This window comes from Bubalus bubalis, chromosome 13 (genome assembly GCF_019923935.1).
Source record: "Bubalus bubalis isolate 160015118507 breed Murrah chromosome 13, NDDB_SH_1, whole genome shotgun sequence".
NCBI classification, from domain to species: Eukaryota; Metazoa; Chordata; class Mammalia; order Artiodactyla; family Bovidae; genus Bubalus; species Bubalus bubalis.
In genome coordinates this window covers 30,844,720-30,868,552 of record NC_059169.1, presented here as the reverse complement: position 1 = coordinate 30,868,552, position 23,833 = coordinate 30,844,720, and the positions used below count along the sequence as shown (strand labels likewise).

The window sequence follows — 23,833 nt, the reverse complement described above, 5'->3', positions numbered from 1 at the left end:
GATAGACTTGTGACTATTATCCTAAAAGTTAAATATCACCTCTACCTGATGATTCTAGAAAGATTAAGAGATATGAATCTATAATATTTCCATGAAAGCATTGAATAATGGAATTTAAATCATAAGGCATATTTTTTAAATCTCTCTAGCATTAAAAAATATATGTCAATTAAGCTAAGCTCTGCTGAGACTCCAATCTACACTTTGATTTCTATCCTTTAAATAATTGTGGGGTTGTTTGGGTTGGTTTTGATTTTTCTGTAAAGGAATATTAGTAGATTCAAGGACATGAGGAAGCTTTGAAGCAAAAGTCTACATGTTTAAAATCATAGATATAACAAAATATATCTTTGCTTTTAGCTGAAATAATATTTAGAAACTCCAAAGAGAAAAATAAATAAATAAAGTGCCTTTGCTACCATTAAATAATCAATTGCTCTCAAAAAGGTCAACCTCTTTATTTTACATTGGAGGGAAGTTTTTCATCAAATAACCTCCAATCTGCCTTTCCTTGGGGGCAGCACTGGAGCTGTATTTCCTATATACTGTCTAGGTCAGTTTATCAGTACCACTTAATACATCATATTTGTCTTAAATCAACTATAACTCAAAAAAAATCAGTTTAATTAAACACTGACACCAAATTACTTTTAAAAACAATGTATCATCTAAGTTTAAGGATCATTTTGGAAGTTGCCTCAGAGTTTCACTTAAAATGAACTTCATCAGACCAAAACGAAAGCAGCAAGAGTGCATATTTTTCTTCTATATATTTTGCAATAAGCAATCTTAAAGAACCGAGCCTAAAGGAGATTTTATTAGAATGGCCTTTAGTTAGAATTCTGTAATGCAGAAGACATGGTTCAATCCCAGATCCGGAAGATGCCCTGGAGAAGGGAATGGCAACCCATTCCAGTATCTGGTCTGGAGAATTCCATGAGCATGGGTACAGTCCATGAAGTCACAAAGAGTCAGACATGACTGAGTGACTAACACTTTCACTTTAGTTAGAATTAGAAAATGATTTCTGTCTAGCTAGTAATAGAAGCGTTGTAGTTGTATAAATTTTTTTTCTGATACTGCAAGCTAACATACAGACCAAATAGCAAAGGAATAATTATTATTAGGATACAGTAAACCCAGAGGCAGGAATTCATATAAAGTGGACATCAGGATAATAGAGTGAGAGTTAGCTATGTAGCCAAGAATAATTAATAGAGCAAATACAGAAGAATTTAGGAATGTATTAAGTAAACAGAGTTTCAGTGTTTCTGATTTTTCCCATGAGCTTGAAATAAAAGACTACATAAACTCCCATTTCCTTTCTACTGAAGTCCTTTTGTTCTCAATACTACTGAAGTGCAGTTATCAAGACAAACAAACAAACAAAAAAAAAACACTTCTTTTTCCTGATTATCACATTAGAGCAACTAGGAGCTGACATAGTAGGGCTGGTTATCCATTTGAAGAGTTTGCTCCCAGCTGGGTACTTCACAATTTAATCGGAAAGGTAGGGACACGATTAGAAAGTAGTTGCTCCAACACCAGAGGCTTATCCTGGAGCCAGCTGTGCTGTTGAAAAACATTTCCCATGCATGGCAATTAAAAAACAACTGGGAGCCTATTTCCAGTAAGTCACAGAAAGGACATTTTAAAGAAGGTGGGCAGGATGGGGCTTAACTGTGTCACAGGGAAGCTACAGCTGTGTGAAATGAAAACAAAAGGGAAAAAAAGCAAGAGCAATACAAAACCAAGTCTCAGAAAATGCTTTAGCAAATATAAAAGAGCAATTGATATGTATTATTGACAAAAAAATGATATCTATGTTACCTCCAAGTAACAATACTCACAGATTACTTGTTTACATTTTTCCACTGTTGTATTCATGTTGAGAAAATAGTCTTATGCTTTTTTATTTATTTCTCACTCTAGCATACCCCCCACTCTACACATCTCAATCCACTTGGTAATATTTAGACTTTTCCTGAAGACAGTGGGTTAGAGTGATGGCTGTGGAAATAAAAGTAAATCCTGGTACTTTGAATGTTATTAGAAAGTCTCTAAGTCTCTAAATACTAAATATGCTACATCGAGATAAGGTACATATATTAATGATATGAAATTTGTGAGTTGGCTCTCTGAATTAGTAGAAATCTACAATAAAACATTAAAAACATTAAAAGTAGCTAATTTTATTAACTTCAAATATCGAATTCTTTGTAGAAACACCAAGGAGATGCTTCAAATCGAAGTGGTGTTAGACAACAGGCATTTATTTTTCACTTCCGTAACAGTCTGATATGGTCTCTGAGGCAGCTCTGTTCAATGGACTGTATAGGTAAGCAACATTTGCCACCCCAAAATGTATCTCTTTGGCATGAAGATTATTTTAGGCTGAATATTTTTAAGAAATAAAACACTAAGGAGTCTCTTTGTACCTCCTACTTAACTGGCTAAATTAATTTCGATAAAGAGAAGAGCACGAGAAATAGCTACAAAGACTATGGACTAGGAGTGGAGAGGGAAACTCAGGAGGGCAAGGAGACCAAAGTTCTCCCTGTCCCATTGTCTTTGCTTGTTATAGCAAATGTTTGTTTACTAAACATTTGGTTTTCTAATTCCAAATGAATTACCTTCTTCCCCTTTGAAGTCTCAGACTCCTATCTGATTCTTCTTCTCTTAGTTGTCATATAATCCTCAATTGTGTAATATGTCCTTGGCCCTCGAAGGTACATAATTGAATTTATATACATAATTAGCTTTTTCTCCTGTTAATTTGTCTCATGTCAATTTAATTATCAGATTAGCCAAAAGGTCCTCGAAGAGTAGGGAAACATTTCCCCTCCCTTACAGTTAATTTAGGCCTGCAGCTTCTTCTTGTTAAGGTTTTGCTATCTCCTAGGATATCCCTCACCCCACTCCAGTACTCTTGCCTGGAAAATCCCATGGATGGAGGAGCCTGGTGGGCCGCAGTCCATGGGGTTGCTAAGAGTCAGACAAGACTCAGCGACTTCACTTTCACTTTTCACTTTCCTGCATTGGAGAAGGCAATGGCAACCAACTCCAGTATTCTTGCCTGGAGAATCCCAGGGACGGGGGAGCCTTGTGGGCTGCCATCTATGGGGTCACACAGAGTCAGACACGACTGAAGCTACTTAGCAGTAGCAGCAGGATATCCCTGGTGGCTCAGAGGATAAAGCGTCTGCCTGCAATGCAGGAGACCCAGGTTCAATCCCTGGGTTGGGAAGATCCCCTGGAGAAGGAAATGGCAACCCACTCTAGTATTCTTGCCTGAAGAATCCCATGGATAGAGGAGCCTGGCGGGCTACAGTCCACGGGTTCACAAAGAGTCGGACACGACTGAGCGACTTCACACACACATACACACAGGATATCCGAGCCCTGTAACTGGAGAAAGGAGAAAGAATGTTAACACCAGAAGTGCCACCATTACTGCTACTCAAATGTCTTGTGAAACTAGTTACACAGCCACAGCTGAAGACCAGGTGAAGTGATATTTCTGGGAAATGTCCCTGGCTGGACACTCAGCTCCCAGCCAGATTCCACAACAGGAAAGTGAAGTGAAGTGAAGTTGCTCAGTCCTGTCTGGCTCTTTGCAACCCCATGGACTGTAGCCTACCAGGTTCCACCATCCATGGGATTTTCCAGGCAAGAATACTGGAGTGGATTGCCATTTACAATTTTGGTGGATCACTAGTTACCAAACCTTGCTCTTGATAGTTCTGTTGCAGGAAGAGGGACCCCTTCCAGGGCCTGAGAATAGGCTCTTGTCTAAAATTTGGAAATGAAATGTCCAAGGAGACACAAGAGCTGACCAAGTAAGAGATTTTATTGGGAAAGGGTGCCTGGGTGGAGGGTAAGGGAACCCAGGAGAACTGCTCTGCCACATGGCTCCCAGTCTCAGTTTCATGACGATGGGATTAGTTTGCAGTTTGTCTTTGGCCAATAATAATGACTCAGGGCCTTTCCTGGTGGCATGCACATTGCTCAGCCAAGATGCCAGCAGGAAGGATTCTGGGAGGTGGAAGGACACGTGGTGTCTTCTGATCTTTCCTGAATTCTTCCAGTTGATGATGGCTTAATAGTTCCATGTTCCTTACCAGGACCTCCTGTTGTAAAATAACTCACTTAAAGGATTACTAGGGTTACTGGCCAGAGTGGGAGGTTTCAGTCAGTGAGCTTCCCCTAACTCCAGCCACAGATATGAGTAACAAAAGAATGAATAGAAAATATGTGATCATAATGCCTGGAGGTGTGAGAGTGTAAGGAAATGGGTACTATAAGAAATAATCACAATCTCAAGATAATTTTACAATTAATCATATGACAAAGGGAACCACAAGTTAATGCTCATTAGTATCTGCAAAATTTCTTTGACACAATTCCGTAAAATAAAGTAACAACAAATGAAAACTGCAACTAACATGATGAGTTAGACAGTATTGGCTCATAAGATTCATATTCTAGTACCAATTTTGCAAGTCAAACTAAATATGTCGTCTTGGGTAAGTCGCTGAATATTTCTTAGTCTGCCATCTAAATCTAACCCATGCTAGAGAGTCAAATTAGTTCATGTCTAAATCTCCATAAAGTTAAGCTTTTGAGAGTTTCTATTTTATAATTTAGGAGGATGATTTATCACAGATATGAAACTTCAATTCAACAGCTATTGTCTTTCACTGTAAAAGACCCTGAGAAATTCATACATATTAATAATAATCAGAGCTGAGATTAGCATGCAATTATGTGCCAGCCATTGTTCCAAAATGCTTTACTTTTACTTATTTCCTTTCCCAATAGCCCTACCAAGCTATTATCTCCATTTTACACCTGCAGCATTTACATATGATGTATATGTATATATACATATTCATCTGATTTAGAATGAAAGTTTAAAAGACACTGGATTCTATTCTCTAAAGACATAAATTACTAATAAATCAAGATAATCTTGGCCATCATGTGAAAATCTTTGGAAGCAAAACCACATAGCTTTTTGTCATATGTAAAGTTACAGTAGAAGTGAACTGATAATGCTTAGTTTAGCATGAAAAATTATGCTAATATAAAATTATTTTATATAGAGTAGGTAGTTAGAAAAGTTCTAAGAAAGAACATATGAAATGATTAGAAGTAAAGAAGTGGCATGAGTATGCATAAAGTGTATTTTAAAAATCAGCACTCAGATCTTGCAAGATGAAAGCATTGTGATAGGACTAAAATCTGTAAAACTGTGAAGACGTTAATTGAATCAACAATTATATCCTCATCCAGCTCTAATTCTTAGACAAAGAATTTAAACATCATGGGCAAATTTCAGGTACATTTCTATCAGACAAGGAAGAGTTTTTTGTTTTTCTAACTACAGGTAGCAGAGAATTCTACAGGAAAAACATGCCTCCAGTGTTAGGTCTTGATGACTGTTCTCAGGTAACTATGAGAATCGCTTTCTACCAAGATAAATTTAGAATAGCAAAGTGACAGATCACCTGGGAAAGATGATGTTTGTGTTTATTGAGTTTGAAGTATTAGTGGAAAAAACAATTGATCATGCTGATTTGCTGAACTGGAAGTATGAATCTAAATCTCATTAGACAGGTTTCAGCTAGATATTTGGAAGCCATTTGCATAGTAGGTGTGAAATTCTGGGGTTGGGGAGATCTTTCAAAAGAGAAATATGTAGAAGAGTCTAAGGACAGTTGGATATTAAAAGGTAATATACAATATAAAAAAAAGAAACTAAATCAAATAAGCCTCTTTGGCTCACCATTTAAGAGGGCAGCTGCCTTACTTAGAGATTGGACCATTAAATGCTGTTAGTTATCATTCATTTAAATGATAAAAATTCTTTAGGATTTATGTAGACAAGAAAGACTTTTCATTAGAATCACTGACTACACATTGTAGAGAGAAAGAAACAAATGTACATGCTAAGCCAAACTAAATTTAATACCATATATATGTATGTATGTGAAAGTCTCTGAGTCAAGTCTGACCCTTTGAGACCCCATGCACTGTAGCCCAACAGGCAACTCCATCCATGGGATTTTCCAGGCAAGAATACTGGAGTGGGTTGCCATTTCCTTCTTTAGGGGACCTTTCTTTCTCCCAGGGACTGAATCTGCATCTCCTGCATTGATAGGTGGATTCTTTACCAATGAGCCACCAGGAAGCCCACACATACACAAATAAAAAACCACAAATTGTAATAAAGAGAGATTCTTGTGTTAATAATAAATATTGGACTCATAAATATAATAGTGAAAAATTTTAGGAAGATGTAATAAAGAGAATTTCTTCTGTTCTGAGTTCTCCTTGACAAAATTCTACTGATACTTTTTGGTATCTTTGTTCTGATATAGTCTATTTTTGGAAAAACAGAAAATTTTCAGACATATTTTATATATGCTAAAGATTAGATAGTAGAGACTTTCTCTTATTAATAGCATCTCTAAGATATTTTCATTACCTTCATTACCTCATCTAGAAAATGTCAACTGCTAATTACTTAACACCTATCAATAACTTCTGCTTCTTTTCCTTTCCCCTGAAGCATTTTGCTGTACTCTCTGTTTACCATGTTTGTTTTTTTGTTGTTACCCTTGAATTAGGTTTTGCTTCATGTTTTTTCCTTTGGTGTGGAAATGGAGTGTTTGAATTTTCCTTTTTTTGTTTTAAAGAAGAGTAAAGTAATTTTCCTATTGACATATAAGGTGAAAACAGAAATAAAGTTGTTATAACATTTTTTATTATTGTATTTTCCACACCACAATTTCATTCATTTAACCATTTAATACCAACAGTAATGCAGACTGTTAAGAATCAAAATGATCATAATTATTCAAAAATCAGAGAAGGCAGCAGTGCATTAACATAGAAGGCAAAGGAAGATAAATTCAAGCACTAAAAACAGGATGAGAACTAATAGTAGCAGCTGGTGATTAGATGCATTTAGTAGCTTTCATAAGAGGAATTTGAGAAAAATGATGAATGGGAAAAGATGAATCAATAGGGCAACACACGAAAAGTTAGAATAGGGATGTATTTAAATGCGCACATGGTTTCTTAGAGAAGGAAAACAATTTTTCCTGTACTGTCTGGGTTCTAGGTTGAGATCTTTTTAATAATAAATAAACAAGAGAAAAACAAACAGAAGTTTATTAACATGTGCACATGGGAAATATCCAGGGAAGAATGAGCAACTCTCTGAGGTGGCTTAGATCTCTGGCTTAAAAACTAGCTAGAGATGAAAGAATAAAGGGGTTAGAAGGAGACTAGTTATGAGGAGGTTATTAAGAAAAGCATGGTAAAAAGGGTAAGGCTTGTTATACAAGTTTATCTTAGTGCCTTTTCCTTTGATGAGGTTTGTCTCTTCCTGGTACAGAGAAGGAAAACTCCTTTACAAATGGAGATATCCTTTATAAATTCACTTTACAAAAGGGCAACTTCTCTTCAGTTTTCCAAGCTTGTCTTGTTTCTGCTGTTTCTCAAAATAATCAGCTTAAAATAATCCTTTTGCCAAAGAGGTCTTTTGTGGTGGCACATTCTTCTACACTTCAGATTCTAAATACATAATACTAGTTGCTTCAACACATTTTATTTTGGCTTGTTCACACTTAAGCTTTAATATATCTTTTTATAAAGGCATTATATACAATTCCAAGCCTTTGCATTCTACATGTTGTTATAATGCACAGTTTTCCATTAAAATATACTTTTAATCATATCCCCCCTCCTTTTAAAAAAAAGGAAAATTATTGTGGCTTGCTCACCCTTATGCTTTAACATATGTTGCATTAATCTGGCTAATAGTGCCCTTTCCCTCTTAAACACTGAATGTATTTTTGACTCATTGCAAATGTACACATTTTTAGCATTTGTTTTACCTTTTAATTACTTTCACATTTAGTTTAATTATATTGATGTAATGCAAATTGCATGGAAATACATGCCACCAAAGTGTCTGAAAGGTTTGTTTTCCTAAGTAGGTAATATTTAATCTTTAATCACTCTTTTTACCATTATTAAATGTTTTTATTTAGTCCTTTTCTGCATATTAAAATTTAATTTGATTCAGTATAAATTAACAGTTGTTTTTTTTTTTTTTTTTTTTTTTTGCATTTCCTGAGAAATCTCTGGATTGTAGGATAACTCGTAAGTATATTAGCTTTGTCAGCACCATCTTAAATCTATTGTTTCCCTAAATAGTTCCGGGTACTGGGAAATTAATGCCTCAAAAGAAGAATGTGAGTTCCTAAGTATTCAGAGAGAGGATTCCAAGTCTGTCTGAGAGCCTCTGTTCACATATAGAAAAGAAGAAATTTATGAAAGCCTACAGTTCTGTTAGTTAGGTAGAATAGGGAAAAGGAGTCCAAAATGGCAGTGGCTAAAAGACAAGGAAGATCCGAGGACCAGAGTGAGGACTTCAGGCAGAACAAACAGAACAAACAGCACTCCTGGCTAAGCCCAATTTGCATAGGGCAGGCCCAGGTGGAGGAAAAAACATATAAAAGGAGGAGCCAAAGCGCTTTCTCTGGGACTCTCTCTCCCGCGTGCATGTGCTCTCTCTCTCTCTCTCTCTCTCTTTCTCTCTCTCTTACTCTCTCTCCCTCCCTCCCCACGCACTCCTCCACTCTCTTCTCTTCAAGTCTTGGATTCTCCTGTTATCTTCTAAATAAAAGAGAGCTGTAACCCTGATTTGCCTAAGAGCTGTAGCACGGTTTGTCCAAGACCTGAGAGCTGTGTTGCGCCAAGGGCTTTAACGTCCGTTGCTCCAAATCTTTGTTGTGACGAGACAAAGAACCGAGGAACATACACTCGCGTGACAGTTCCATGCTTATGCATGCAAGGTACTGAATGTCTGTGCTCCCCTCCCTTAAATTCTTATGTTGAAATTCTAATTCATAACACAATGGTATTAGATGGTAAGACTTTTGGAAAGAAATTAGGTCATGAAAGTGGAGCCCTCATGAATGGGATTGGTGTTCTTATAAAAAGGACTTCAGAGCATCCCCTTGCCTGCTTTCTGCCATGTGAAGATAAGAAGTCGGCAGTCTGAAAATCAGAAAAGCTCTCTCATCAGAATGAGATCATGCAAGCACCCTGATCTTGGATGTCTCAGCCTGCAGAACTGTGAGAAATAAGCTTCTGTTGGTTGTAAGCCAATCAGTCTACGGTCCTTTATCATAGCAGCAAAAATTGACTATGATAATGAAACACATCACCTGTTAGGTAGAGAAAAGAGTCCAAAATGACGATTAAAAAATGCAGCTCAAAGGCAGAGAAACAAATCAAAAAGCACTGGAGCTTCGGCGGGAAAAACATCCCCAACACACCCCCTTCCCTGGTTGGTCTCGGATACAAGCCCTGTTTGACATGGGGCAAAACAAATCAGACTCCAAGGACTACTTGGGAGGGGAACAGGACCGAAAACAGGGTGGATCCACTCTCACATCTTGGGAGTGTCCTCCCCACTACCGCATTGTTTGTTGCTTGTTTAATAGATCATGCCTGTGTGAACTTTCTGGTGAGTCATTTTTTTTTTTTTTTTTTTTTTTTCTTCACTATGACAAGACAAGGACTGAGGAAAGAACCACACCTGATATATCCATAGTTATACAACCCTTTATTATTAGGTGTGTCCTTTTGAGAGTGTCACAATATTCTGGGATTCAAGGAATTCTGCCATCCTCCCATACCAATAGGACTGGAAAGGTTCTTCCCTGAGGCATCTTCAGTCTCACTCTGCCTCATGACTATCTCACTCCTCGATTTTCTTTTAATATCTACACAGGATGAGGGATGGGATACAGGGTGAGGAAGCCTGTGTCCCTATCCCTTCTGCCTTTATATTCCCTCTCACTTAATGGACTCGCTAAATCTTTCTATACTGTGGCTGTAGCCCTGAGCACAGAGATCTGACCATGCATCTGACTGGGCACTCGCTTACCTCCATTTCCAGGTTTTGCTATATGCCAAATGCATGTATGAGTAAATTTCCATCAAGTCTTATACTGTGTTTGGAGAAATAATGTTTGCATGTCTTCTATGATTTAAGGTTTTCACTAGTTAATTGGGCTGACAATCATGTGAATTTACTCTAGCAATATTAGAAAAACATTAGAGATAGCAAAAACAGAATATTTAAACAACATCATATGGTATGGACTGATTAATAAATCCACTATAGAGGAGAAAGAGAAAACTGGAATTGTTTCAGAACCAAAAAGACATTAAAAATTAAGTGAGTGTGCTATTTATTTTTTAGATGAAGTAATAGGTCTAAATGAGGTTATAACATGCCTGAGGACATGTAATTAGAGAAACAGGATAGTGTCCACTGAAAAAAATACATAACCTAAAAGTTAGGAATTATGTTTTATTTGGTGGACATGCTGAGGACTTCAGTCCAGGAGACAGCCTCTCAAATGCCTCTGAAGGACTGTTCCAAAGAGGTAAAGGAGGAGCTGGGATATATAAGAGTTTTTGTAAAAACAAAAATAAACCCCAGGTATTTGGAATATCAAAAGATTACTGTTAATAAAGGAAAACCACACATCTCAAATTAAGGAATTCAGTCCTTTCTAGGTATATAACATTCACTTTAACTATCTAGGGCCAGTATCCTGTTTTTCTCCATCCATCCTGAGTCCTCTCAGGGCGTACAATCTGGGTGACCCATTGATTGATGGCTTGAGAGCAGCAACATCCTTTGTTTACCAATGTGGCAGGAGACATTCTTTGTCCACAATGGAACTCAGGTCACTTTGCTCAGTGTTCATTGCATTTACTGTCTGATGCATAACATATTTATGTTTTTGGAGAAAAAGCAGGAAGTTTTATTAGCAACGAATGTGCTACTTAGCAATAACTAAAATGTCACACATTTTAATGCAGAAGTATAGCTTTTGGAAATAACGTTTCCCTTATATATTCCTATTTGGTCTGGGTCAGACAGGAAACACTGCAAGTCTTTACATGAAACTTCTCAGTGATTGCACACAGAGAACATCTAAAAAAAGTTTGATTTCTGAACTGGAATGCAATTTTAAAGCTCAGTACACCAAAGGAATGCTGAATAAAAGAAGACAGGTTTAGTTGTGAATCTTACCACTGTACACTTACTAAAATTTTGCAATTCAGTTCTCTTATTTTTTTTAAGAGGCGAAATATAGAATATGCTCCAGAACCAAGCATTATTATTGTCCATATTGTTGATTCCATCTCTGCATTCCCTGCATTACTACTAGATAAAACCTGGATCATTATTTTGATAATTGCTTTATTTATAGTTGTGTTTTTCCTCCCCAAAATGTTAATATATAAAAAATAACATTTTAAACTCTTGGGGTGTTTCTTTTATAAATATTTATGAATAGACTATTCATCATACATTCTATTTTGTAACCTACATTCCTTCCACCAATAGCTCATGAATTCTCATCCCATTGCTTTAAATATTAATTTATACCATACTTTTAACAGTCATGAGATTTAATGATAGGGATAGACTGCATTTTAACTAAAAAATAAGCATATTGTTTCCTGTTATAAAATTGTAATCATTAATACAATGAATGTTTTTGAACAGTTACCATGGGATGATTGTATGTATCTATATATTTAGAATTTGCGAGTCACTTTCCTGTGGCGGAATGTATTTTCCAGATATTCTTCTTTCATATGACTCACACTTTTCCCATTAAGAGGTGGATCTTGTATTTCCTACCCCTGGAATCTGGACTGGGGCTTCTGCCTTTTCTGACCAACAAAACAGGGTAAGAGTAATGTGATTTTCGAAGCTAGGCCATAAAATTGACAAAGCCTCCACCCGGGTTGCTCTCTGGGCTTATCTGCCTTTGGAACACTGAGGCTGCTTAGAAGAAGTCTTGCCACTGTGATATTACTAAGCTGGAGAGACTATTTATCTAGAGAGAGCATGTCTGCAGAAACACAGCAGTCCTAGCTCCTGTGGTTCTGATTTCTACAGCCTAGTCCACTACACATATGAATGAAGAATTTTGATGACTGTAGCCACCACCAAACAACTGATTATAATCTCAGAGATCTTAAGCTAGAACTACTTAGATAAACCACACCCAAATTCCCAGTCCACTCCTGATTATTCCAGTTTTAAGTTACTATGCTTTGGGATGACTTTTTGTATAGATGCTGCTGCAGCTGCTTCTGCTAAGTCGCTTGAGTCGTGTCCGACTCTGTGCGACCCCATAGACGGCAGCCCACCAGGCTCCCCTGTCCCTGGGATTCTCCAGGCAAGAACACTGGAGTGGGTTGCATTTCCTTCTCCAATGCAGGAAAGTGAAAAGTCAAAGTGAAGTCGCTCAGTCGTGTCCGACTCTTCGCCAACGGATGTATAGATGACTAAAACGTCTATCTTTTTATGCCTTTCAGTGATTTGCCCAAAATATCCACTGCCAGTATTTTCCCAGTTTGTCTTTTTTTCTTTAGACTTAGCAATGAAGTTTTACATATAAAACATTTACTATTCTTTAACAATTTTCATTTCATATCATATTTGAATATATTCTCTTATTTCATGATGCCCAAAAATGCTCTCAGAAACTTTGTTCTTGTAATAGTTTATAGTTTATTTTAGGTTACTTAATAGCACAGTTGAATTGAATATGAGCATGTATATTTTAATGGTCTAAGTTTACTTTTCCTATAACTTTTTAGCTTATAATAATAATCAACCTCTTCCCTACTAATTTGATATTCCAATATCACTATATAGCTCATTGACTTGGTTTGCTCCCTGCTCAGTAATCTTGAAGATGATAGACATATGGTAATAATAAATATTATTTCAAATATTATTCCATTTCTTTCTTTATCTATGATTGCACAGGAGCACTTTTTAAAAATTATGGGTTTATGGGATATTTATACATACAGCAAAGCAACCATGTTCCTCCTCACTGCTTTTCTTTTACAAATCGTACTTTATTACCTATTACACATCTCTTCTAGATGAAACTCAGAATCAATTTATTCTAATACAGAAAAAAAAAAAACACATTGAGATGTTCATTGAATTTGCATTAACTATATAGGTTAATCTCTAGTAGAAATGACAGTTTTAAAATAGTGAGTCCTCCCATCTAAGATCAAAGGAAGTTAATAGAAAAGATACAGTGAAATAAGAGTCAGCAACTTATTAACTGTCTTGTCATCACTACTCCATGTTATTGTCCATCAATGTTAAAGGAGTTGGTACTAAAATAGATCAAAGAAGATGAGAATGCCATTAGCATGATTACACTGATGGCTAGTCAAAATTTATTTGGCTTGTTCTTATGTGTCTGGTTCCTGTAATAAACTAACTTTATTTGCATTATCAGTGCTATTAACCAAAACGTGTTGACCTATAATAATAATTCTTGCTAAAAATGCAATAAATGCACAAGGTTATTTTGAACAGAAATGGTAAACACTATTACAATGTCATAAAATCAAATTAAAATCTGATATTTATTAATCACCACTGAGGTAAAATGCAATGAGCAAGGCTCACCATAGCCAATAAATTTCGTGACACAGCACCCTTATTTCATATCCATGACCTATAACATTTTTCCTAGGTAAGTAGGTTAATACATATCTTCATATTGGAAATTTATCTTAAAAATAATGAGGTTTCATTTTCTTGGTCATGTAGATTCATGTATTTGGAATGTGTTATCTTTACTTGTCCATTGAGTTAATGACTACCTGCTATACATTTTTAAGGGCACAAGTTAAATGTCATATCATTTTACAGCCTTCCTGGTACCTCCTATTTCAAATAGAGTATATTACTCCAATTACGGGTTCCCAAAGCACCAATTAGTTTGCCTAGGGTATATAGTTTAAAATAATGCTGAAGAGTTCAAACATTGAAATCAATTAGCTCTGAGCTTAGCCCAGGATTTATCAACCTCTCTTTAACTGTGAGCTAATTACTCTACACTCAATGTTTTGAACTCCAAAATATGTCACATTAGCTGTTGCAGAGCTTTTAGTTGAGATAATACATGCAATATATTTAGCTGAATACTTCACACATATGTAGTGCTCAACGAATGGTAGATCTTAGATGGCAACTGTTGCTGCTGCTGCTCCTGCTAAGTAACTTCAGTCGTGTCCGACTCTGTGTGACCCCATGGACGGCAGCCCACCAGGCTCCCCTGTCCCTGAGATTTTCCAGGCAAGAACACTGGAGTGAGTTGCTATTTCCTTCTCCAATGCATGAAAGAGAAAAGTGAAGTCACTCAGTCGTGTCCGACTCTTTGCGACCCTATGTGGCTGCAGCCTACTAGGCTCCTCCGTCCATGGGATTTTCCAGGCAAGAGTACTGGAGTGGGGTGTCATCGCCTTCTCTGAGATGGCAACTAATATAATGTTAATGATGATGAGTGAAAAATTTGTTGATTCAATAAGCTGAATTTCTTGAAGGCCTGGTATCACATTTTAATTATCTTATACAAGGTCAGCTATACTACAGATGCACAATTAATGCTTGTTGAATGATTAAAAATATGTGAAGCTAAGAAAAACAAACAAGAGGGATATGGTTAAAGTGATCATTCTGCACAATTTTCTAGGAAAGAGAATTATATTAAGCTCTGATATTTGGAGTACCGGGTGCAAATCTTAGGATGCCAAATCTTCTATTGTGCAAGAAAAATCTCCCCCAAATATCTGATCCATTAAAATCATTTCAGACCTGATATTTATAATCTTGAAAAGTATCTGAAATGCCCAAAAAGTTCCCCCAAGGATGACCATGACCCCAGCAGGGAAAGTGTGGTATCCTATAACCCTGACTCCAACAGTTACTACTGATAAGTGAGAATATTTCTCCTTTTGGGAGCTGAACACAGACACCCTAGCATTATTTTAACATCAGTCATTTATAGGTCTAAACATCCATCATTGTCCTTAGGTTGAAAATAAGAATGTGCCTTGTGCTTAGTTATGCCCGACTCTTTGTTACCCCATGGACTGCAACCTGCTAAGGCCACTCTGTCTGTGGGGATTCTCCAGGCAAGAACACTGGAGTGGCTCAGAGCTCAGTAAAATCTGTGTTTGTACCTTATTATTTCGCTACAAAAATGAACATTTGGCTCTTTGGCTGACTTAAAATGCATACAACTGATGTTTATGTTTCATTTCATACTCTGGGTTCTTCTATTCCTACACTTTTCTCAGAAATACTTCCATGCTTACTGGGCCTTTAACATCTATTGTATCCATGTTAGATGATACATATTTGTATCTCTTTTGTTTTTCTCACTTCACAACCTGGGAAATACACATAAGTTGGTTTTGGTAAATTTCACCAAACTTTGTTTTCCCTTCTCACAGGAATGTCTCAGTTCTCGATATTCATTTAATGTTTTCAAATTCCTGATTCATACACAGAAATTGGAATTCCTAAAATCAAAAGATATTCTCACATGCTTTAAGCAATCTTTAAAATTTATGAAATTATAAAATAAAATTAAGTTAAAACTATATCTTTAAAATTATTCATAAAACATGACTTAATAATATTTTTACAAGGAACTAGAACCTATAATTAAAATTCTTACAGTGGAAAACGCGAGCAAACATCACTGCTGCTGCTGCTAAGTCACTTCAGTCATGTCTGACTCTGTGCCACCCCACAGACAGCAGCCCACCAGGCTCCGCTGTCCCTGGGATTCTCCAGGCACAAACATCACTGGAGAGAAGTTAATCATGTCAGCATTCCATACCTCCTAGAAAGATCAACAGTACTCGAAATATAGGTGAGATTTGCCACATTAAGTACTTATTTTGGTACTAAATGTTGATATTTCATGGGAGGCTAATCATAAAATCTGCATAAAATATATCATATACAATGACTTAGTAAGTTTTATTTTCGAGCAAATGCAGATGTAGCCACAACCACCCAGGATCCAACTGGCCCATCAATGAAGGACCATTTTATTCCACATTCTCCTGTACTGGGTTCTGGAAACATGAACCTTGATCGTTCAGGTTCATTGGACATGAACATTTCCTGATCTTACTCTCCACTTGAAGTTAGTAGGTTCCTTAGCATCACAAATGCCTTTGCTATCCCAGAAGTATTACAGTTATTTTCCTGTTCTCCTAATTTCTCAACTATATTGTTTTCAGTATCAGTTATTCAAAACAAAGCAAAGCAAAATTTCCCAGGTAATGCCAGAAAAAAATTCCCTCATGGAACACTATCCTGTGTACAAACCAACTTTAATTTTTTTTCTAAATGTGTAGTCTTCACAACTGAATAACTTTACTCAGTATTTCCTCATACTCCATCCCCATTCTTCCTGCCTCCCTGTTGCTTTTGTTTTCCTCAGTGAAAACTCCATCCCTTACTTCTTCGTTATCTTTTACTTCCTCTTTTCCCATTAAACTCTTTCTTAACATTTTTTTCTATAGAGAGGCAAACATGAAAAAGATAATGAAATATTACAACTTTAAACTTGCAAGACTTGTTTAAATTGCTAGACCACAAAAAAGTTGATAATGGATAGCTTCAAAAGCTTGATTGGAATCCTCTGCCAAGCTGAGGAGGGGGGTGGCTGTATGGTTAATCAAGAACATCAAATTAAGGGGAAGCTCACACTGCCTCACACAGTGTCAAAGCTCATTCTATGGTGATGAAATTAAATTGAAGCCTTAAACATGTGGATTTCCATTTTGAGAGACAAGAATAGTAGCAAAAGCAAGCGATTTTAGCTGGAATGTAAACACAGGCATTTCCTCTACCTTTGGAGATGTTCTATTTTTTCAATTATTTACCTTCTAGATCTCTCTTGAATCTCCCATTGAAAAATATAGTTTTTTGAATCATTTTGATATATGGCAAAACCAATACAATATTGTAAAGTTAAAAAAAAAATCTAATCTGACATATTTTGTCCATTAATGGCATCATTTAGTTCACTTATATTGAATGTATTACTGATATTTTAGAGATTAAATCTACCCTTATAACATTTGTTTCCTATTTTTCCTGCCTGGTACATCCTTTTTCTCTTCATTTCTGCCTTCCTTTTATTTTTAAAAGAGCTGTTTCCTTCCTTTAGCCTAGAAGTTACATAATCTTTTACTTTTCCTTCAATGAATAAAGGGTTAGGTTAAATCACCAAGAATTTATATTTTCCTGTGCAGTGCAAAAATCTTGCCACACTCTTTACCTCTTTAGTTATATGCTAGTCTTAAATGCAATATATGTGTGTATATATAGGCAATATATCTAGATATACAGATAGATATGTGTTAAACACAGTAAGACCAAATTGTTTTATACAGCATTATTCACTTATCATTCCCTTTGTGTTTACCATTTTACCGCTGTTTTGTTTTGATTTTTTTTCTTTATGTTTCTTCTAGGATACTTGTGTTTTTTTGTCTGAAGCCCACCTTGAATCTATCATTTAATATAAATATGTTAGTAATAAATTTCCTCAAATTTGATAGCCTGAAAGTATATTTCCCCTTCTAGCTTGAAGGATGCCTTTGCTGGAGAGAGAACTCTAGGTTGAGTTGTTATCTTTTAATGACTTCCCTGGTGGCTCAGATGGTAAAGGGTCTGTCTACAATGTGGGTGGCCTGGGTTTGATCCCTGGGTTGGGAAGATCCCCTGGAGAAGGAAATAGCAATCCACTCCAGGACTATTGCCTGGAAAATCCCATGGACAGAGGAGCCTGGTAGGCTACAGTCCATGGGGTCGCCAAGAGTCAGACACGACTGAGTGACTTCACTTTCTTTAGAATTTTAAAGACATCATTCTCATTGTCTTTTGGGCTTTCATTTGGGTTGAGAAAATAGCTACAAGTCTCTATGTTACTGCTTTGTAGGAAAATAGTATTTTTTATTTTTTTCTTTCTACTTATAAAAATTTCTATTTTGCTTCTTTCAGTCTTCAATAGTTGAATCATGTAACTAGATGTGGCTTCCTTGTCAATCATCTGCAAAACTTCTGTTGATTTCTTAATTTAGGTTACTTTATTTTTCAGTTCTAAAATTATAATTTGATTCCTTTTTATAATTTTCACTTCCCTGACAAAAGTTTCAACATTTTATTACATCTCTGTGCACACACTATTTAAACTTGATTTAAAGTCTTTATCTGATAACATGTCTAGGATTACTTGGTTTATCTTTATTATCTATTTTTTCTTGTTTTTCATTTCATTTGTGTGTTTTAACTTCTTTATGTGTCTAGTGTGTAGCTACTTTTTATTAAGTGTGAGGAACTGTAAGTGACATTTGATAATGTAAATGGAATTTAAAGTCTAAAATAAAGATATTTTCTTCTAAACCAATTTTACTTTGGCTTCTGGAATTCAAATAAGGGTACTAGCAATCTGATATCCCACTCACCTTTGGGATCAATAGTCTTGAAAATTTGGCTTCACACTCTTGAGGGCAAGTCAACTTCTCATTCACCCTAATTCTTAAAATATAGGTTTTGGGGATCATAATACAAAATGTGGGAAATTACTAGTTGCTTCTCAATGGCAGAACTTAGACCTTTATATCAGTTCTGAAGGCTGTTAAAAACTCTGCTCATGTTCTTTGCCTGTCAGCACCTCTTCCTGAATTGGTGAAAAAAAAAGTAAGTGAAAGTGTTAGTCCCTCAGTTGTATCCAACACTTTGTGACCCAAAGGACTACTGTAGCCTGCCAGGCTCCTCTGTCCGTGGGATTTCCCGAGCAATTGCCCAGGCAATACTGGAGTGGGTTGCCATTTCCTTCTCCAGGGGATCTTCCCAACCCACAGGTCGAATCCCGGTATTTCGCAATGCAGACAGGTTCTTTACCATCTGAGCCACCAGTCCTGAATTGGTGAATAGCCCTAAATGAATACTATTTTCAGATACTGCTCTCACCTTTCTAGATTTATACCTATTCCTGAGATATTTGTCTGGCAACATTTTACGATATCATTACCTTTAGAACCCTGCAGTAGATTTGTTAGTAATGTGACAGCAGTTTTTCAGGTGTTCTCACCAATAGTTTACCCAGATTAACTAGTTCTTTCTTATCAGAAAAAAGTCCTTTCTGTTCCCTAGTTATATCCACTCCCTTTAAGGTTTTATATAATATCTTTTCTCAATATAACCTGTAAATAGAAACACCCTAAATTTGAATTTCTACATATCTTGTGAAATATATCCAGTGTCTGTTAGATATTGCCACCTCAATGTCTAATTAATATGCTAAATAAATATTGTCAGAACCAAATTTCAAATGATCTCCTTAAAAGCTGCTCTCTCCATTAGTTCAGTTCAGTTCAGTTCAGTCATTGAGTCGTGTCTGACTCTTTGTGACCCCATGGACTGCAGCACACCAGGCCTCTCTGTCTATCACCAACTGCCAGAGTTTACTCAAACTCATGTCCATGAGTTGGTGATGCCATCCAAGTATCTCATCCTCTATTGTCCCCTTCTCTTCCTGCCTCCAATCTTTCCCAGCATCAGGGTCTTTCCAAATGAGTCAGTTCTTCACATCAGGAGGCCAAAGTATTGGGAGTTTCAGCTTCAGCATCAGTCCTTCCAATGAATATTCAGGTCTGATCTCCTTTAGGATGGACTAGTTGGATTTCCTTGCTCCCTCCATAGTCTTATCTCTACCCATTCATTGGAATTCCAAGATTTCAATGTGTAGGATAAAAACTTGGAGTCCTTATTGACTTTTTCTCTTTCTGTCATACACCATATTTATCCATCATCAAAACGTGTCAGCTCCACCTTTAGAAAATATCCAGGATTCCACTTCTTATGCTATCCACTGCTACCATTTGAATCAGAACCACCATCATATAACTCCTGAATAGCCAGTTTCAAATATTTATGAAGATGTGGAAAAATTGTCATAAATGCTGATAAACATGGATGTGGGAATCAGAGAGCCTGAGTAATTTACTTAACATCTCTTTAGCATATCCATTTATAAAAATGAATAATAATTTTTCTTATATCATAAAATGCTCATGAGAAATAGTTACTATTTATTAAAATATAATAACATTGTCTACCATAGCATAAATATAATATATTACCAACTATTATTATATCAACACTACTTTCCCTTATGTAGTTGTCATTATTGAAGGTGATAATAAGATATAGAAATACAATAGTTTTTTTAGTGATAATTCCTCTATTTTAGGCAATTAAATCATCGCTATATCCAAATATACATTAAAATTTCTCATAATAAAATACCAAAAACTAGAAAATTACTAAAGTAAATATTCCTTATTTGGAAGGAAATTAAATAATCAAAATTCTGAGTGCTGAGTGCTGATCCTTTTTTTTTAAGATTATAAATAAAACATTGTGTCCTTTGACTTCATTGCTTTGTTCAATATATAGCATCATGCAGACTTCCAAAAGAATCTTGAATTTAACTCTGCCCAACATAAAATGGTCTGTGTTCTATTTTAATGCCTCTTGTCAAGACTGAAAAGTTTAAATATTTTCATCATTTTGTTTGGGCTCAGTTTAATCACCATTCATCATACTGTACTATCCTTCAAATTCTCTGAAACAAATTAAAGGAAAAGATCAGGAAAGGAATTACTTTGTGTTCACTCTTTGAGAAGCCAATTTATTAATGTATTCTAATTTAAGAGAAACACCTTCATCCAACATAAAGTTATCTGTGATACTAGATAGCACTACAATATATTCTATAGATTATTGAAGTATAGGTTACTTAACACTTGGATTCCAAATCAGGCAACACATAAGAATAATGATATTGGAATATTCAATGCAATTATAGATAAAATAAATTTATGTTTTAATCGAAAGTAGCCTTCTAGGTAAGCAAGATGTTATAAATGAATAGACATGTATTTTGTTTAACTGAGCACCTTAATGATTTTAGTTCATACAAAAGTGGGCCCAGAGCAGAAACTGGGAGATGGAGAGGTGAAGTGCTAAATTTCTCTTTACTCCAGGGTGTGAAGAATTATAGTCCCTGGGAGGCAAAGAGAAAACATTAAAATGCCAAGTTTCTGCAACACTCACTTTATGCATTGGGGAGTAGTAGAAAAGACTTTTAGAAACAGATTTGTAAATTACTGAAATTTAAGTTATTTGCTAAGTGATTCAGCTGTGAAATAGTTCTTCCCCTAATCTTCCCCTACCTCATCTCCCAGTCTCCCCATGACTTCAGGAGAGCTGGAAATATGGTCAAAGTTTCAGTAAGTCGAATTTGAGTAACCAGGAAAACCTGCAGAGTTTTGCAACTAGGTACAGCTTCATGTGTGGAATCACTGGATGATTCAAACCCTGAGTTAATTCAGGGTGATACAAAGGCATAGATTAACTAAGACAATCAATGTAGTCCCACTGCTCCCAAAATTGGAAATCTTGTGTAGGTGTTGAATTCAAAATATATCACTCACTGTGAGAGTCAAGTCAATAACATTTGGCCCACAAATGGATGGCTTGATTTCAATGAGTATCTGAGTTATAAACAATTTGCCAGCAGGAATTAGGATGGTTGTACACTCTTTCCCTGCAGCAGACAAAATGGCTCAGCCAGTTCCAGATAAGGGGAGAATCTTACAATAGTAAGATAAGTAAATGGTAAGAAAAGCAAAAGAGCTTTTCTACTTAAGATGATAAATTTTTATGAACTGAAAATATAGTATGTGTATGGTCACACTGGCCTTTAAATCTGAAACAAAATACATGACAGAATTTGTGTTCCTTTGTTGGGGGGGTCTGGAGGGGAAGGTGGGCTGATGGTAGAGGGTGTGTGGAGAGATAGGAGGATAGAATTGGGAGGGGCCTAAAGGAGAGATTTATTTCATCAATTGCTAACTTAATTGCTAATTTAATAATAAGAATGCTGTTATGTACATCTGATAAAAAATATATTTTGTGTTCTTTCCTCTAATTTCCACCATAACCATATGAGGGTGGTGTTACTTTCAGGATTGTACAGAAAGCAAATTACATCCCAGAGAGGTTATCAGCACAGAGAAAATTAAAAATTCAGTTTTGACCAGACAGATTATGAAAAGCTTTAAGAGAGAAGTGATCTCCTTATGGGAAAAACTGGCTCTAGAACACATCCTTCTTCAAGTAAGAAGAGAAAAAAGTTATAATTTTTTTTTAAATTTACCACTTCTGAGAGCTTTATATTAGTCATTCCCTCTGACAGTCCCAGCAAACCTGCAAGACAGGTGTCAATATCCTCATTTATAGAAAAGGGAATCCAACTTTTAAAAAAATCTAAACACCCATTGAAACAGAAGCTCAGTGCAGGTCTGCTTAATTCTTAAACTTCAAACTACTCTGCACACAGCATTCTGTTATCAAGGTAAGAATTAAGGCATTATAATTGGAGAGGAGATAGATTTACTAGGTTCAGTTCAGTTCAGTCGCCCAGTGGTGTCCAACTCTCTGCGACCCCATGAACCACAGCACGCCAGGCCATCCTGTCCATCACCAGCTCCCGGAGTCCACCCAAACCCATGTCCAACGACATGGTGATGCCATCCAACCATCTCATTCTCTGTTGTCCCCTTCTTCTCCTGCCCTCAATCTTTCCCAGCATCAGGGTCTTTTCCAATGAGTCAGCTCTTTGCATGAGGTGGCCAAAGTATTGGAGTTTCAGCTTCAACATCAGTCCTTCCAACGAACACCCAGGACTGATCTCCTTTAGGATGGACTGGTTGGATCTCCTTGCAGTCCAAGGGACTCTCAAGAGTCTTCTCCAACACCACAGTTCAAAAGCATCAGTTCTTCTGCGCTCAGCTTTCTTTATAGTCCAACTCTCACATCCGTACATGACCACTGGAAAAACCATAGCCTTGACTAGATGGACCTTTGTTGGCAAAGTACTGTCCCTGCTTTTTAATAAGCTGTCTAAGTTGGTCATAACTTTCCTTCCAAGGAGTAAGAGTCTTTTAATTTAATGGCTGCAATCACCATCTGATTTACTAACATGTAAAAAATATCTGATAATGAAAAATCACAGTGATATTCTTTTGGTATGATTTTTGAGAAATATAAATCACTAAAGTCCCTGTCAAATGATGGTTATCAGAGATAGTTGATGCCATTCCCAGGAATCTAACAATTATGTAGTCTCTAAAGCCACTTCTAAAACAAAGTGAATTCTGCACATTTCACTATAGCTTTCACCAGAGGTAGGCTAATTCCAATATCCTTACATATTCTCTATAGAAACAATTCTCATGTATATGAAATCACAGACTCACAGTGTTACAGTTTCATTTTGCATGCTTCACCAAAGAACACTTATCTAAAATAAGAACTTTTTAATGAATAATATAATAAGAAACAATTTCAATATGGTTTTGAAATGGGGAAAAACTTATTTTGTTAAGGACTAACAAGATAATTTTGGATATAACAATAATTTCTAAATATACATTAACTCATATATGTCAATATATTACATAATTTTGAGGTCACACGTTTTTGTGAATATGAGAACATAAGAATTGCTCAATTGGATTGTACCACCATCCTGACTCAGATGATAAAGCATCTGCCTACAATGTGGGAGACCCACTGAATGTCAGGAAGATTCCCTGGAGAAGGGATAGGCTATCCAGTCCAGTATTCTTGGGCTTCTCTGGTCGCTCCTGCCTGCAATACAGAAAACCTGGGTTCAATTCCTGGGTTGGGAAGATCTCCTGGAGAAGGAAATGGCAACCCACTGCAGTATTCTTGCCTGGAAAATCCCATGGATGGAGGAGCCTGGTAGGCTACAGTCCATGGGGTCACAAAGAGTTGGACACG

General features: G+C 36.3%; 1 protein-coding gene and 1 non-coding gene across 2 annotated transcripts in view; one reads left to right on the top strand and one right to left on the bottom strand.

The window, feature by feature from the left end:
• The window catches only part of SLITRK1 (SLIT and NTRK like family member 1), a 548,961-nt gene that overhangs the window by 162,834 nt on the left and 362,294 nt on the right, over positions 1–23,833 (bottom strand). The gene's annotated exons all lie outside the window — the stretch shown is intronic.
• On the top strand, positions 3,176–3,247 carry TRNAC-GCA. Its single transcript has one exon. It is a non-coding gene; the product is annotated as a tRNA-Cys (tRNA).